This window comes from Lithobates pipiens, unplaced genomic scaffold, assembly GCF_037356315.1.
Source record: "Lithobates pipiens isolate NorthernLeopardFrog02 unplaced genomic scaffold, aLitPip1_a1.2 Scaffold_18, whole genome shotgun sequence".
In the NCBI taxonomy this organism is placed as follows: Eukaryota; Metazoa; Chordata; class Amphibia; order Anura; family Ranidae; genus Lithobates; species Lithobates pipiens.
Window position 1 is genome coordinate 580,105,438 of NW_027507758.1, and position 15,486 is coordinate 580,120,923.

General features: G+C 53.4%; 8 non-coding genes across 8 annotated transcripts; all 8 read left to right on the forward strand.

The window, feature by feature from the left end:
- The first annotated feature begins 294 nt into the window (after nucleotides 1-294).
- Nucleotides 295-367, forward strand: TRNAA-AGC (transfer RNA alanine (anticodon AGC)). Its single transcript has one exon. It is a non-coding gene; the product is annotated as a tRNA-Ala (tRNA).
- Nucleotides 368-2,505: 2,138 nt separating this feature from the next.
- Nucleotides 2,506-2,578, forward strand: TRNAA-AGC (transfer RNA alanine (anticodon AGC)). Its single transcript has one exon. It is a non-coding gene; the product is annotated as a tRNA-Ala (tRNA).
- Nucleotides 2,579-4,717: 2,139 nt separating this feature from the next.
- On the forward strand, nucleotides 4,718-4,790 carry TRNAA-AGC (transfer RNA alanine (anticodon AGC)). Its single transcript has one exon. It is a non-coding gene; the product is annotated as a tRNA-Ala (tRNA).
- Nucleotides 4,791-6,929: 2,139 nt separating this feature from the next.
- On the forward strand, nucleotides 6,930-7,002 carry TRNAA-AGC (transfer RNA alanine (anticodon AGC)). The gene has a single exon. It is a non-coding gene; the product is annotated as a tRNA-Ala (tRNA).
- A 2,139-nt stretch (nucleotides 7,003-9,141) lies between these two features.
- On the forward strand, nucleotides 9,142-9,214 carry TRNAA-AGC (transfer RNA alanine (anticodon AGC)). The gene has a single exon. It is a non-coding gene; the product is annotated as a tRNA-Ala (tRNA).
- Nucleotides 9,215-11,353: 2,139 nt separating this feature from the next.
- On the forward strand, nucleotides 11,354-11,426 carry TRNAA-AGC (transfer RNA alanine (anticodon AGC)). Its single transcript has one exon. It is a non-coding gene; the product is annotated as a tRNA-Ala (tRNA).
- A 2,139-nt stretch (nucleotides 11,427-13,565) lies between these two features.
- Nucleotides 13,566-13,638, forward strand: TRNAA-AGC (transfer RNA alanine (anticodon AGC)). Its single transcript has one exon. It is a non-coding gene; the product is annotated as a tRNA-Ala (tRNA).
- A 1,102-nt stretch (nucleotides 13,639-14,740) lies between these two features.
- On the forward strand, nucleotides 14,741-14,813 carry TRNAA-UGC (transfer RNA alanine (anticodon UGC)). Its single transcript has one exon. It is a non-coding gene; the product is annotated as a tRNA-Ala (tRNA).
- The last annotated feature ends 673 nt before the right edge of the window (nucleotides 14,814-15,486 follow it).

A 15,486-nucleotide genomic window follows, 5' to 3' on the forward strand; every position in this document is an offset into this window, starting at 1 on the left:
CTCTCTCCCCCAATTTCCAGCCCCATGGAATGCCTCAAGGCACAAGGTGTTTCTTGTCGAGAATGTATTAGGCGGTGTGAGTGCTTTTTGAAACCACCTTCTCCCAATGACATCATTGAAACCCATGGGGCCATACTTCAGAAGGGGCTCAGTTGTCCAAGGTCTTGGGGGAGTGGCTCTCCTGGTGTCTAGCGGCCAGAGCAAGTTGTGGATTTAGCAAAACTGCCTATAGTTTACACATAGCCCAGGAGAGGACAGGGATCAGCCATAGCACAAGCAACAACCTCAAGCAAAGGGGGATTAGCTCAAATGGTAGAGCGCTCGCTTAGCATGCGAGAGGTAGCGGGATCGATGCCCGCATTCTCCAAATGCAGCTTTCCTGATTTGCCAGGAGACACCTTGCTTTTGTGTTTGATGTTGAAGCTTGGAACCGAGCGCCGTGAGCAACATGGGAAGCCGGAGTCCTCCTCATAACGCGTGCCAAGGCGTTGCCACGTTTTTGTGGTGGCAACTGTGGCTTCAGCCAAAGTCACGTAGGCAGTGTTGGACAAAAGCAATCTAGTAAACAAAGCACGAGCAGGCCTCCATGGCCAAGAGACAATATTTCATTAGCGCAAAAGGTGCCAGTGCCATGCTTACGCTGAGAGCTTTGGACTCGTTGAATCACCTGAATCAGGTTCAACTTCTCTTTGTGTGCGAAAGAAAGGCCTTTGGGCCCGCACGCAAGCAAATATCGATTGGCATAGGAAAGGGCAACGTAGCAGAGGATGGTTTCGATCCATCGACCTCTGGGTTATGGGCCCAGCACGCTTCCGCTGCGCCACTCTGCTCTTGTCGCTGACCAACCTCAACAACCACATGTGGATGTAGTTTGCCAGCGATTCCCACGGGGAGTGGGTCCATGTGGCAAAGTCACAATGTAGACGACTAGGCGTTTCCATTGATTTTCGACCAGCGAATCCCAAGTCAAGCGTGGGCGAGAGCTGGACTCTCCTAGACCAGCTGAGCGAGGGTGGTGGCAAGTGGCCCGGCGTGGAGCATTGGTGGTTCAATGGTAGAATTCTCGCCTGCCACGCGGGAGGCCCGGGTTCGATTCCCGGCCAATGCAATTATGGGCTCTTTGTGTTTGCAGCGCTCTCCCCCAATTTCCAGCCCCGTGGAGTGCATCAAGGCACAAGGTGTTTCTTGTCGAGAATGTACTAGGCGGTGTGAGTGCTTTTTGAAACCAGCCTTCTCCCAATTACATCATTGAAACCCATGGGGCCATACCTCTGAAGGGGCTCAGTTGTCAAAGGTCGTAGGAGGGAAAAAAAGGGGGGTGCAAACCTTCTACGCTAGGAAAGCGGGTGGCTCTCCTGGTGTCTAGCGGCCAGAGCAGGTTGTGGATTTCGCAAAACTGACTATATTTTACACATAGCCCAGGAGAGGACAGGGATCAGCCATAGCGCAAGCAACACACTCGAGCAAAGGGGGATTAGCTCAAGTGGCAGAGCGCTCGCTTTGCATGCGAGAGGTAGCGGGATCGATGCCCGCATTCTCCAAACGCAGCTTTCCTGGTTTCACGGGAGGCACCTTGCTTTTGTGTTTGATGTTGAAGCTTGGAACCGAGCGCCGTGAGCAACATGGGAAGCCGGAGTGCTCCTCATAACATGTGCCAAGGCATTGCCACGTTTTTGTGGTGGCATCTGTGGCTTCAGCCAAAGTCACGTAGGCAGTATTGGACAAAAGCAATCAATTAAAGAAAGCACGACCAGGCTTCCATGGCCAAGAGACAATATTCCATTAGGGGGAAAGGTGCCAGTGCCATGCTTACGCTGAGAGCTTTGGACTCGTTGAATCACCTGAATCAGGTTCAACTTCTCTTTGTGTGCGAAAGAAAGGCCTTTGGGCCCGCAAGCAAATATCGATTGGCATAGGAAAAGGCAACGTAGCAGAGGATGGTTTCGATCCATCGACCTCTGGGTTATGGGCCCAGCACGCTTCCGCTGCGCCACTCTGCTCTTGTCGCTGGCCATCCTCATGGATTTCGACAAGCGAATCCCAAGTCAAGCGTGGGCGAGAGCTGGACTCTCCTAGGCCAGCTGAGCGAGGGTGGTGGCGCCTGGCCCGGCGTGGAGCATTGGTGGTTCAGTGGTAGAATTCTCGCCTGCCACGCGGGAGGCCCGGGTTCGATTCCCGGCCAATGCAATTATGGGCTCTTGGTGTTTGTAGCTCTCTCCCCCAATTTCCAGCCCCATGGAATGCCTCAAGGCACAAGGTGTTTCTTGTCGAGAATGTATTAGGCGGTGTGAGTGCTTTTTGAAACCACCTTCTCCCAATGACATCATTGAAACCCATGGGGCCATACTTCAGAAGGGGCTCAGTTGTCCAAGGTCTTGGGGGAGTGGCTCTCCTGGTGTCTAGCGGCCAGAGCAAGTTGTGGATTTAGCAAAACTGCCTATAGTTTACACATAGCCCAGGAGAGGACAGGGATCAGCCATAGCACAAGCAACAACCTCAAGCAAAGGGGGATTAGCTCAAATGGTAGAGCGCTCGCTTAGCATGCGAGAGGTAGCGGGATCGATGCCCGCATTCTCCAAATGCAGCTTTCCTGATTTGCCAGGAGACACCTTGCTTTTGTGTTTGATGTTGAAGCTTGGAACCGAGCGCCGTGAGCAACATGGGAAGCCGGAGTCCTCCTCATAACGCGTGCCAAGGCGTTGCCACGTTTTTGTGGTGGCAACTGTGGCTTCAGCCAAAGTCACGTAGGCAGTGTTGGACAAAAGCAATCTAGTAAACAAAGCACGAGCAGGCCTCCATGGCCAAGAGACAATATTTCATTAGCGCAAAAGGTGCCAGTGCCATGCTTACGCTGAGAGCTTTGGACTCGTTGAATCACCTGAATCAGGTTCAACTTCTCTTTGTGTGCGAAAGAAAGGCCTTTGGGCCCGCACGCAAGCAAATATCGATTGGCATAGAAAAAGGCAACGTAGCAGAGGATGGTTTCGATCCATCGACCTCTGGGTTATGGGCCCAGCACGCTTCCGCTGCGCCACTCTGCTCTTGTCGCTGACCAACCTCAACAACCACATGTGGATGTAGTTTGCCAGCGATTCCCACGGGGAGTGGGTCCATGTGGCAAAGTCACAATGTAGACGACTAGGCGTTTCCATTGATTTTCGACCAGCGAATCCCAAGTCAAGCGTGGGCGAGAGCTGGACTCTCCTAGACCAGCTGAGCGAGGGTGGTGGCAAGTGGCCCGGCGTGGAGCATTGGTGGTTCAGTGGTAGAATTCTCGCCTGCCACGCGGGAGGCCCGGGTTCGATTCCCGGCCAATGCAATTATGGGCTCTTTGTGTTTGCAGCGCTCTCCCCCAATTTCCAGCCCCGTGGAGTGCATCAAGGCACAAGGTGTTTCTTGTCGAGAATGTACTAGGCGGTGTGAGTGCTTTTTGAAACCAGCCTTCTCCCAATTACATCATTGAAACCCATGGGGCCATACCTCTGAAGGGGCTCAGTTGTCAAAGGTCGTAGGAGGGAAAAAAAAGGGGGGTGCAAACCTTCTACGCTAGGAAAGCGGGTGGCTCTCCTGGTGTCTAGCGGCCAGAGCAGGTTGTGGATTTCGCAAAACTGACTATATTTTACACATAGCCCAGGAGAGGACAGGGATCAGCCATAGCGCAAGCAACACACTCGAGCAAAGGGGGATTAGCTCAAGTGGCAGAGCGCTCGCTTTGCATGCGAGAGGTAGCGGGATCGATGCCCGCATTCTCCAAACGCAGCTTTCCTGGTTTCACGGGAGGCACCTTGCTTTTGTGTTTGATGTTGAAGCTTGGAACCGAGCGCCGTGAGCAACATGGGAAGCCGGAGTGCTCCTCATAACATGTGCCAAGGCATTGCCACGTTTTTGTGGTGGCATCTGTGGCTTCAGCCAAAGTCACGTAGGCAGTATTGGACAAAAGCAATCAATTAAAGAAAGCACGACCAGGCTTCCATGGCCAAGAGACAATATTCCATTAGGGGGAAAGGTGCCAGTGCCATGCTTACGCTGAGAGCTTTGGACTCGTTGAATCACCTGAATCAGGTTCAACTTCTCTTTGTGTGCGAAAGAAAGGCCTTTGGGCCCGCAAGCAAATATCGATTGGCATAGGAAAAGGCACCGTAGCAGAGGATGGTTTCGATCCATCGACCTCTGGGTTATGGGCCCAGCACGCTTCCGCTGCGCCACTCTGCTCTTGTCGCTGGCCATCCTCATGGATTTCGACAAGCGAATCCCAAGTCAAGCGTGGGCGAGAGCTGGACTCTCCTAGGCCAGCTGAGCGAGGGTGGTGGCGCCTGGCCCGGCGTGGAGCATTGGTGGTTCAGTGGTAGAATTCTCGCCTGCCACGCGGGAGGCCCGGGTTCGATTCCCGGCCAATGCAATTATGGGCTCTTGGTGTTTGTAGCTCTCTCCCCCAATTTCCAGCCCCATGGAATGCCTCAAGGCACAAGGTGTTTCTTGTCGAGAATGTATTAGGCGGTGTGAGTGCTTTTTGAAACCACCTTCTCCCAATGACATCATTGAAACCCATGGGGCCATACTTCAGAAGGGGCTCAGTTGTCCAAGGTCTTGGGGGAGTGGCTCTCCTGGTGTCTAGCGGCCAGAGCAAGTTGTGGATTTAGCAAAACTGCCTATAGTTTACACATAGCCCAGGAGAGGACAGGGATCAGCCATAGCACAAGCAACAACCTCAAGCAAAGGGGGATTAGCTCAAATGGTAGAGCGCTCGCTTAGCATGCGAGAGGTAGCGGGATCGATGCCCGCATTCTCCAAATGCAGCTTTCCTGATTTGCCAGGAGACACCTTGCTTTTGTGTTTGATGTTGAAGCTTGGAACCGAGCGCCGTGAGCAACATGGGAAGCCGGAGTCCTCCTCATAACGCGTGCCAAGGCGTTGCCACGTTTTTGTGGTGGCAACTGTGGCTTCAGCCAAAGTCACGTAGGCAGTGTTGGACAAAAGCAATCTAGTAAACAAAGCACGAGCAGGCCTCCATGGCCAAGAGACAATATTTCATTAGCGCAAAAGGTGCCAGTGCCATGCTTACGCTGAGAGCTTTGGACTCGTTGAATCACCTGAATCAGGTTCAACTTCTCTTTGTGTGCGAAAGAAAGGCCTTTGGGCCCGCACGCAAGCAAATATCGATTGGCATAGAAAAAGGCAACGTAGCAGAGGATGGTTTCGATCCATTGACCTCTGGGTTATGGGCCCAGCACGCTTCCGCTGCGCCACTCTGCTCTTGTCGCTGACCAACCTCAACAACCACATGTGGATGTAGTTTGCCAGCGATTCCCACGGGGAGTGGGTCCATGTGGCAAAGTCACAATGTAGACGACTAGGCGTTTCCATTGATTTTCGACCAGCGAATCCCAAGTCAAGCGTGGGCGAGAGCTGGACTCTCCTAGACCAGCTGAGCGAGGGTGGTGGCAAGTGGCCCGGCGTGGAGCATTGGTGGTTAAGTGGTAGAATTCTCGCCTGCCACGCGGGAGGCCCGGGTTCGATTCCCGGCCAATGCAATTATGGGCTCTTTGTGTTTGCAGCGCTCTCCCCCAATTTCCAGCCCCGTGGAGTGCATCAAGGCACAAGGTGTTTCTTGTCGAGAATGTACTAGGCGGTGTGAGTGCTTTTTGAAACCAGCCTTCTCCCAATTACATCATTGAAACCCATGGGGCCATACCTCTGAAGGGGCTCAGTTGTCAAAGGTCGTAGGAGGGAAAAAAAAGGGGGGTGCAAACCTTCTACGCTAGGAAAGCGGGTGGCTCTCCTGGTGTCTAGCGGCCAGAGCAGGTTGTGGATTTCGCAAAACTGACTATATTTTACACATAGCCCAGGAGAGGACAGGGATCAGCCATAGCGCAAGCAACACACTCGAGCAAAGGGGGATTAGCTCAAGTGGCAGAGCGCTCGCTTTGCATGCGAGAGGTAGCGGGATCGATGCCCGCATTCTCCAAACGCAGCTTTCCTGGTTTCACGGGAGGCACCTTGCTTTTGTGTTTGATGTTGAAGCTTGGAACCGAGCGCCGTGAGCAACATGGGAAGCCGGAGTGCTCCTCATAACATGTGCCAAGGCATTGCCACGTTTTTGTGGTGGCATCTGTGGCTTCAGCCAAAGTCACGTAGGCAGTATTGGACAAAAGCAATCAATTAAAGAAAGCACGACCAGGCTTCCATGGCCAAGAGACAATATTCCATTAGGGGGAAAGGTGCCAGTGCCATGCTTACGCTGAGAGCTTTGGACTCGTTGAATCACCTGAATCAGGTTCAACTTCTCTTTGTGTGCGAAAGAAAGGCCTTTGGGCCCGCAAGCAAATATCGATTGGCATAGGAAAAGGCAACGTAGCAGAGGATGGTTTCGATCCATCGACCTCTGGGTTATGGGCCCAGCACGCTTCCGCTGCACCACTCTGCTCTTGTCGCTGGCCATCCTCATGGATTTCGACAAGCGAATCCCAAGTCAAGCGTGGGCGAGAGCTGGACTCTCCTAGGCCAGCTGAGCGAGGGTGGTGGCGCCTGGCCCGGCGTGGAGCATTGGTGGTTCAGTGGTAGAATTCTCGCCTGCCACGCGGGAGGCCCGGGTTCGATTCCCGGCCAATGCAATTATGGGCTCTTGGTGTTTGTAGCTCTCTCCCCCAATTTCCAGCCCCATGGAATGCCTCAAGGCACAAGGTGTTTCTTGTCGAGAATGTATTAGGCGGTGTGAGTGCTTTTTGAAACCACCTTCTCCCAATGACATCATTGAAACCCATGGGGCCATACTTCAGAAGGGGCTCAGTTGTCCAAGGTCTTGGGGGAGTGGCTCTCCTGGTGTCTAGCGGCCAGAGCAAGCTGTGGATTTAGCAAAACTGCCTATAGTTTACACATAGCCCAGGAGAGGACAGGGATCAGCCATAGCACAAGCAACAACCTCAAGCAAAGGGGGATTAGCTCAAATGGTAGAGCGCTCGCTTAGCATGCGAGAGGTAGCGGGATCGATGCCCGCATTCTCCAAATGCAGCTTTCCTGATTTGCCAGGAGACACCTTGCTTTTGTGTTTGATGTTGAAGCTTGGAACCGAGCGCCGTGAGCAACATGGGAAGCCGGAGTCCTCCTCATAACGCGTGCCAAGGCGTTGCCACGTTTTTGTGGTGGCAACTGTGGCTTCAGCCAAAGTCACGTAGGCAGTGTTGGACAAAAGCAATCTAGTAAACAAAGCACGAGCAGGCCTCCATGGCCAAGAGACAATATTTCATTAGCGCAAAAGGTGCCAGTGCCATGCTTACGCTGAGAGCTTTGGACTCGTTGAATCACCTGAATCAGGTTCAACTTCTCTTTGTGTGCGAAAGAAAGGCCTTTGGGCCCGCACGCAAGCAAATATCGATTGGCATAGAAAAAGGCAACGTAGCAGAGGATGGTTTCGATCCATCGACCTCTGGGTTATGGGCCCAGCACGCTTCCGCTGCGCCACTCTGCTCTTGTCGCTGACCAACCTCAACAACCACATGTGGATGTAGTTTGCCAGCGATTCCCACGGGGAGTGGGTCCATGTGGCAAAGTCACAATGTAGACGACTAGGCGTTTCCATTGATTTTCGACCAGCGAATCCCAAGTCAAGCGTGGGCGAGAGCTGGACTCTCCTAGACCAGCTGAGCGAGGGTGGTGGCAAGTGGCCCGGCGTGGAGCATTGGTGGTTCAGTGGTAGAATTCTCGCCTGCCACGCGGGTGGCCCGGGTTCGATTCCCGGCCAATGCAATTATGGGCTCTTTGTGTTTGCAGCGCTCTCCCCCAATTTCCAGCCCCGTGGAGTGCATCAAGGCACAAGGTGTTTCTTGTCGAGAATGTACTAGGCGGTGTGAGTGCTTTTTGAAACCAGCCTTCTCCCAATTACATCATTGAAACCCATGGGGCCATACCTCTGAAGGGGCTCAGTTGTCAAAGGTCGTAGGAGGGAAAAAAAAGGGGGGTGCAAACCTTCTACGCTAGGAAAGCGGGTGGCTCTCCTGGTGTCTAGCGGCCAGAGCAGGTTGTGGATTTCGCAAAACTGACTATATTTTACACATAGCCCAGGAGAGGACAGGGATCAGCCATAGCGCAAGCAACACACTCGAGCAAAGGGGGATTAGCTCAAGTGGCAGAGCGCTCGCTTTGCATGCGAGAGGTAGCGGGATCGATGCCCGCATTCTCCAAACGCAGCTTTCCTGGTTTCACGGGAGGCACCTTGCTTTTGTGTTTGATGTTGAAGCTTGGAACCGAGCGCCGTGAGCAACATGGGAAGCCGGAGTGCTCCTCATAACATGTGCCAAGGCATTGCCACGTTTTTGTGGTGGCATCTGTGGCTTCAGCCAAAGTCACGTAGGCAGTATTGGACAAAAGCAATCAATTAAAGAAAGCACGACCAGGCTTCCATGGCCAAGAGACAATATTCCATTAGGGGGAAAGGTGCCAGTGCCATGCTTACGCTGAGAGCTTTGGACTCGTTGAATCACCTGAATCAGGTTCAACTTCTCTTTGTGTGCGAAAGAAAGGCCTTTGGGCCCGCAAGCAAATATCGATTGGCATAGGAAAAGGCAACGTAGCAGAGGATGGTTTCGATCCATCGACCTCTGGGTTATGGGCCCAGCACGCTTCCGCTGCGCCACTCTGCTCTTGTCGCTGGCCATCCTCATGGATTTCGACAAGCGAATCCCAAGTCAAGCGTGGGCGAGAGCTGGACTCTCCTAGGCCAGCTGAGCGAGGGTGGTGGCGCCTGGCCCGGCGTGGAGCATTGGTGGTTCAGTGGTAGAATTCTCGCCTGCCACGCGGGAGGCCCGGGTTCGATTCCCGGCCAATGCAATTATGGGCTCTTGGTGTTTGTAGCTCTCTCCCCCAATTTCCAGCCCCATGGAATGCCTCAAGGCACAAGGTGTTTCTTGTCGAGAATGTATTAGGCGGTGTGAGTGCTTTTTGAAACCACCTTCTCCCAATGACATCATTGAAACCCATGGGGCCATACTTCAGAAGGGGCTCAGTTGTCCAAGGTCTTGGGGGAGTGGCTCTCCTGGTGTCTAGCGGCCAGAGCAAGTTGTGGATTTAGCAAAACTGCCTATAGTTTACACATAGCCCAGGAGAGGACAGGGATCAGCCATAGCACAAGCAACAACCTCAAGCAAAGGGGGATTAGCTCAAATGGTAGAGCGCTCGCTTAGCATGCGAGAGGTAGCGGGATCGATGCCCGCATTCTCCAAATGCAGCTTTCCTGATTTGCCAGGAGACACCTTGCTTTTGTGTTTGATGTTGAAGCTTGGAACCGAGCGCCGTGAGCAACATGGGAAGCCGGAGTCCTCCTCATAACGCGTGCCAAGGCGTTGCCACGTTTTTGTGGTGGCAACTGTGGCTTCAGCCAAAGTCACGTAGGCAGTGTTGGACAAAAGCAATCTAGTAAACAAAGCACGAGCAGGCCTCCATGGCCAAGAGACAATATTTCATTAGCGCAAAAGGTGCCAGTGCCATACTTACGCTGAGAGCTTTGGACTCGTTGAATCACCTGAATCAGGTTCAACTTCTCTTTGTGTGCGAAAGAAAGGCCTTTGGGCCCGCACGCAAGCAAATATCGATTGGCATAGAAAAAGGCAACGTAGCAGAGGATGGTTTCGATCCATCGACCTCTGGGTTATGGGCCCAGCACGCTTCCGCTGCGCCACTCTGCTCTTGTCGCTGACCAACCTCAACAACCACATGTGGATGTAGTTTGCCAGCGATTCCCACGGGGAGTGGGTCCATGTGGCAAAGTCACAATGTAGACGACTAGGCGTTTCCATTGATTTTCGACCAGCGAATCCCAAGTCAAGCGTGGGCGAGAGCTGGACTCTCCTAGACCAGCTGAGCGAGGGTGGTGGCAAGTGGCCCGGCGTGGAGCATTGGTGGTTCAGTGGTAGAATTCTCGCCTGCCACGCGGGAGGCCCGGGTTCGATTCCCGGCCAATGCAATTATGGGCTCTTTGTGTTTGCAGCGCTCTCCCCCAATTTCCAGCCCCGTGGAGTGCATCAAGGCACAAGGTGTTTCTTGTCGAGAATGGACTAGGCGGTGTGAGTGCTTTTTGAAACCAGCCTTCTCCCAATTACATCATTGAAACCCATGGGGCCATACCTCTGAAGGGGCTCAGTTGTCAAAGGTCGTAGGAGGGAAAAAAAAGGGGGGTGCAAACCTTCTACGCTAGGAAAGCGGGTGGCTCTCCTGGTGTCTAGCGGCCAGAGCAGGTTGTGGATTTCGCAAAACTGACTATATTTTACACATAGCCCAGGAGAGGACAGGGATCAGCCATAGCGCAAGCAACACACTCGAGCAAAGGGGGATTAGCTCAAGTGGCAGAGCGCTCGCTTTGCATGCGAGAGGTAGCGGGATCGATGCCCGCATTCTCCAAACGCAGCTTTCCTGGTTTCACGGGAGGCACCTTGCTTTTGTGTTTGATGTTGAAGCTTGGAACCGAGCGCCGTGAGCAACATGGGAAGCCGGAGTGCTCCTCATAACATGTGCCAAGGCATTGCCACGTTTTTGTGGTGGCATCTGTGGCTTCAGCCAAAGTCACGTAGGCAGTATTGGACAAAAGCAATCAATTAAAGAAAGCACGACCAGGCTTCCATGGCCAAGAGACAATATTCCATTAGGGGGAAAGGTGCCAGTGCCATGCTTACGCTGAGAGCTTTGGACTCGTTGAATCACCTGAATCAGGTTCAACTTCTCTTTGTGTGCGAAAGAAAGGCCTTTGGGCCCGCAAGCAAATATCGATTGGCATAGGAAAAGGCAACGTAGCAGAGGATGGTTTCGATCCATCGACCTCTGGGTTATGGGCCCAGCACGCTTCCGCTGCGCCACTCTGCTCTTGTCGCTGGCCATCCTCATGGATTTCGACAAGCGAATCCCAAGTCAAGCGTGGGCGAGAGCTGGACTCTCCTAGGCCAGCTGAGCGAGGGTGGTGGCGCCTGGCCCGGCGTGGAGCATTGGTGGTTCAGTGGTAGAATTCTCGCCTGCCACGCGGGAGGCCCGGGTTCGATTCCCGGCCAATGCAATTATGGGCTCTTGGTGTTTGTAGCTCTCTCCCCCAATTTCCAGCCCCATGGAATGCCTCAAGGCACAAGGTGTTTCTTGTCGAGAATGTATTAGGCGGTGTGAGTGCTTTTTGAAACCACCTTCTCCCAATGACATCATTGAAACCCATGGGGCCATACTTCAGAAGGGGCTCAGTTGTCCAAGGTCTTGGGGGAGTGGCTCTCCTGGTGTCTAGCGGCCAGAGCAAGTTGTGGATTTAGCAAAACTGCCTATAGTTTACACATAGCCCAGGAGAGGACAGGGATCAGCCATAGCACAAGCAACAACCTCAAGCAAAGGGGGATTAGCTCAAATGGTAGAGCGCTCGCTTAGCATGCGAGAGGTAGCGGGATCGATGCCCGCATTCTCCAAATGCAGCTTTCCTGATTTGCCAGGAGACACCTTGCTTTTGTGTTTGATGTTGAAGCTTGGAACCGAGCGCCGTGAGCAACATGGGAAGCCGGAGTCCTCCTCATAACGCGTGCCAAGGCGTTGCCACGTTTTTGTGGTGGCAACTGTGGCTTCAGCCAAAGTCACGTAGGCAGTGTTGGACAAAAGCAATCTAGTAAACAAAGCACGAGCAGGCCTCCATGGCCAAGAGACAATATTTCATTAGCGCAAAAGGTGCCAGTGCCATGCTTACGCTGAGAGCTTTGGACTCGTTGAATCACCTGAATCAGGTTCAACTTCTCTTTGTGTGCGAAAGAAAGGCCTTTGGGCCCGCACGCAAGCAAATATCGATTGGCATAGAAAAAGGCAACGTAGCAGAGGATGGTTTCGATCCATCGACCTCTGGGTTATGGGCCCAGCACGCTTCCGCTGCGCCACTCTGCTCTTGTCGCTGACCAACCTCAACAACCACATGTGGATGTAGTTTGCCAGCGATTCCCACGGGGAGTGGGTCCATGTGGCAAAGTCACAATGTAGACGACTAGGCGTTTCCATTGATTTTCGACCAGCGAATCCCAAGTCAAGCGTGGGCGAGAGCTGGACTCTCCTAGACCAGCTGAGCCAGGGTGGTGGCAAGTGGCCCGGCGTGGAGCATTGGTGGTTCAGTGGTAGAATTCTCGCCTGCCACGCGGGAGGCCCGGGTTCGATTCCCGGCCAATGCAATTATGGGCTCTTTGTGTTTGCAGCGCTCTCCCCCAATTTCCAGCCCCGTGGAGTGCATCAAGGCACAAGGTGTTTCTTGTCGAGAATGTACTAGGCGGTGTGAGTGCATTTTGAAACCAGCCTTCTCCCAATTACATCATTGAAACCCATGGGGCCATACCTCTGAAGGGGCTCAGTTGTCAAAGGTCGTAGGAGGGAAAAAAAAGGGGGGTGCAAACCTTCTACGCTAGGAAAGCGGGTGGCTCTCCTGGTGTCTAGCGGCCAGAGCAGGTTGTGGATTTCGCAAAACTGACTATATTTTACACATAGCCCAGGAGAGGACAGGGATCAGCCATAGCGCAAGCAACACACTCGAGCAAAGGGGGATTAGCTCAAGTGGCAGAGCGCTCGCTTTGCATGCGAGAGGTAGCGGGATCGATGCCCGCATTCTCCAAACGCAGCTTTCCTGGTTTCACGGGAGGCACCTTGCTTTTGTGTTTGATGTTGAAGCTTGGAACCGAGCGCCGTGAGCAACATGGGAAGCCGGAGTGCTCCTCATAACATGTGCCAAGGCATTGCCACGTTTTTGTGGTGGCATCTGTGGCTTCAGCCAAAGTCACGTAGGCAGTATTGGACAAAAGCAATCAATTAAAGAAAGCACGACCAGGCTTCCATGGCCAAGAGACAATATTCCATTAGGGGGAAAGGTGCCAGTGCCATGCTTACGCTGAGAGCTTTGGACTCGTTGAATCACCTGAATCAGGTTCAACTTCTCTTTGTGTGCCAAAGAAAGGCCTTTGGGCCCGCAAGCAAATATCGATTGGCATAGGAAAAGGCAACGTAGCAGAGGATGGTTTCGATCCATCGACCTCTGGGTTATGGGCCCAGCATGCTTCCGCTGCGCCACTCTGCTCTTGTCGCTGACCATCCTCATGGATTTCGACAAGCGAATCCCAAGTCAAGCGTGGGCGAGAGCTGGACTCTCCTAGGCCAGCTGAGCGAGGGTGGTGGCGCCTGGCCCGGCGTGGAGCATTGGTGGTTCAGTGGTAGAATTCTCGCCTGCCACGCGGGAGGCCCGGGTTCGATTCCCGGCCAATGCAATTATGGGCTCTTGGTGTTTGTAGCTCTCTCCCCCAATTTCCAGCCCCATGGAATGCCTCAAGGCACAAGGTGTTTCTTGTCGAGAATGTATTAGGCGGTGTGAGTGCTTTTTGAAACCACCTTCTCCCAATGACATCATTGAAACCCATGGGGCCATACTTCAGAAGGGGCTCAGTTGTCCAAGGTCTTGGGGGAGTGGCTCTCCTGGTGTCTAGCGGCCAGAGCAAGTTGTGGATTTAGCAAAACTGCCTATAGTTTACACATAGCCCAGGAGAGGACAGGGATCAGCCATAGCACAAGCAACAACCTCAAGCAAAGGGGGATTAGCTCAAATGGTAGAGCGCTCGCTTAGCATGCGAGAGGTAGCGGGATCGATGCCCGCATTCTCCAAATGCAGCTTTCCTGATTTGCCAGGAGACACCTTGCTTTTGTGTTTGATGTTGAAGCTTGGAACCGAGCGCCGTGAGCAACATGGGAAGCCGGAGTCCTCCTCATAACGCGTGCCAAGGCGTTGCCACGTTTTTGTGGTGGCAACTGTGGCTTCAGCCAAAGTCACGTAGGCAGTGTTGGACAAAAGCAATCTAGTAAACAAAGCACGAGCAGGCCTCCATGGCCAAGAGACAATATTTCATTAGCGCAAAAGGTGCCAGTGCCATGCTTACGCTGAGAGCTTTGGACTCGTTGAATCACCTGAATCAGGTTCAACTTCTCTTTGTGTGCGAAAGAAAGGCCTTTGGGCCCGCACGCAAGCAAATATCGATTGGCATAGGAAAGGGCAACGTAGCAGAGGATGGTTTCGATCCATCGACCTCTGGGTTATGGGCCCAGCACGCTTCCGCTGCGCCACTCTGCTCTTGTCGCTGACCAACCTCAACAACCACATGTGGATGTAGTTTGCCAGCGATTCCCACGGGGAGTGGGTCCATGTGGCAAAGTCACAATGTAGACGACTAGGCGTTTCCATTGATTTTCGACCAGCGAATCCCAAGTCAAGCGTGGGCGAGAGCTGGACTCTCCTAGACCAGCTGAGCGAGGGTGGTGGCAAGTGGCCCGGCGTGGAGCATTGGTGGTTAAGTGGTAGAATTCTCGCCTGCCACGCGGGAGGCCCGGGTTCGATTCCCGGCCAATGCAATTATGGGCTCTTTGTGTTTGCAGCGCTCTCCCCCAATTTCCAGCCCCGTGGAGTGCATCAAGGCACAAGGTGTTTCTTGTCGAGAATGTACTAGGCGGTGTGAGTGCTTTTTGAAACCAGCCTTCTCCCAATTACATCATTGAAACCCATGGGGCCATACCTCTGAAGGGGCTCAGTTGTCAAAGGTCGTAGGAGGGAAAAAAAAGGGGGGTGCAAACCTTCTACGCTAGGAAAGCGGGTGGCTCTCCTGGTGTCTAGCGGCCAGAGCAGGTTGTGGATTTCGCAAAACTGACTATATTTTACACATAGCCCAGGAGAGGACAGGGATCAGCCATAGCGCAAGCAACACACTCGAGCAAAGGGGGATTAGCTCAGGTGGCAGAGCGCTCGCTTTGCATGCGAGAGGTAGCGGGATCGATGCCCGCATTCTCCAAACGCAGCTTTCCTGGTTTCACGGGAGGCACCTTGCTTTTGTGTTTGATGTTGAAGCTTGGAACCGAGCGCCGTGAGCAACATGGGAAGCCGGAGTGCTCCTCATAACATGTGCCAAGGCATTGCCACGTTTTTGTGGTGGCATCTGTGGCTTCAGCCAAAGTCACGTAGGCAGTATTGGACAAAAGCAATCAATTAAAGAAAGCACGACCAGGCTTCCATGGCCAAGAGACAATATTCCATTAGGGGGAAAGGTGCCAGTGCCATGCTTACGCTGAGAGCTTTGGACTCGTTGAATCACCTGAATCAGGTTCAACTTCTCTTTGTGTGCGAAAGAAAGGCCTTTGGGCCCGCAAGCAAATATCGATTGGCATAGGAAAAGGCAACGTAGCAGAGGATGGTTTCGATCCATCGACCTCTGGGTTATGGGCCCAGCACGCTTCCGCTGCGCCACTCTGCTCTTGTCGCTGGCCATCCTCATGGATTTCGACAAGCGAATCCCAAGTCAAGCGTGGGCGAGAGCTGGACTCTCCTAGGCCAGCTGAGCGAGGGTGGTGGCGCCTGGCCCGGCGTGGAGCATTGGTGGTTCAGTGGTAGAATTCTCGCCTGCCACGCGGGAGGCCCGGGTTCGATTCCCGGCCAATGCAATTATGGGCTCTTGGTGTTTGTAGCTC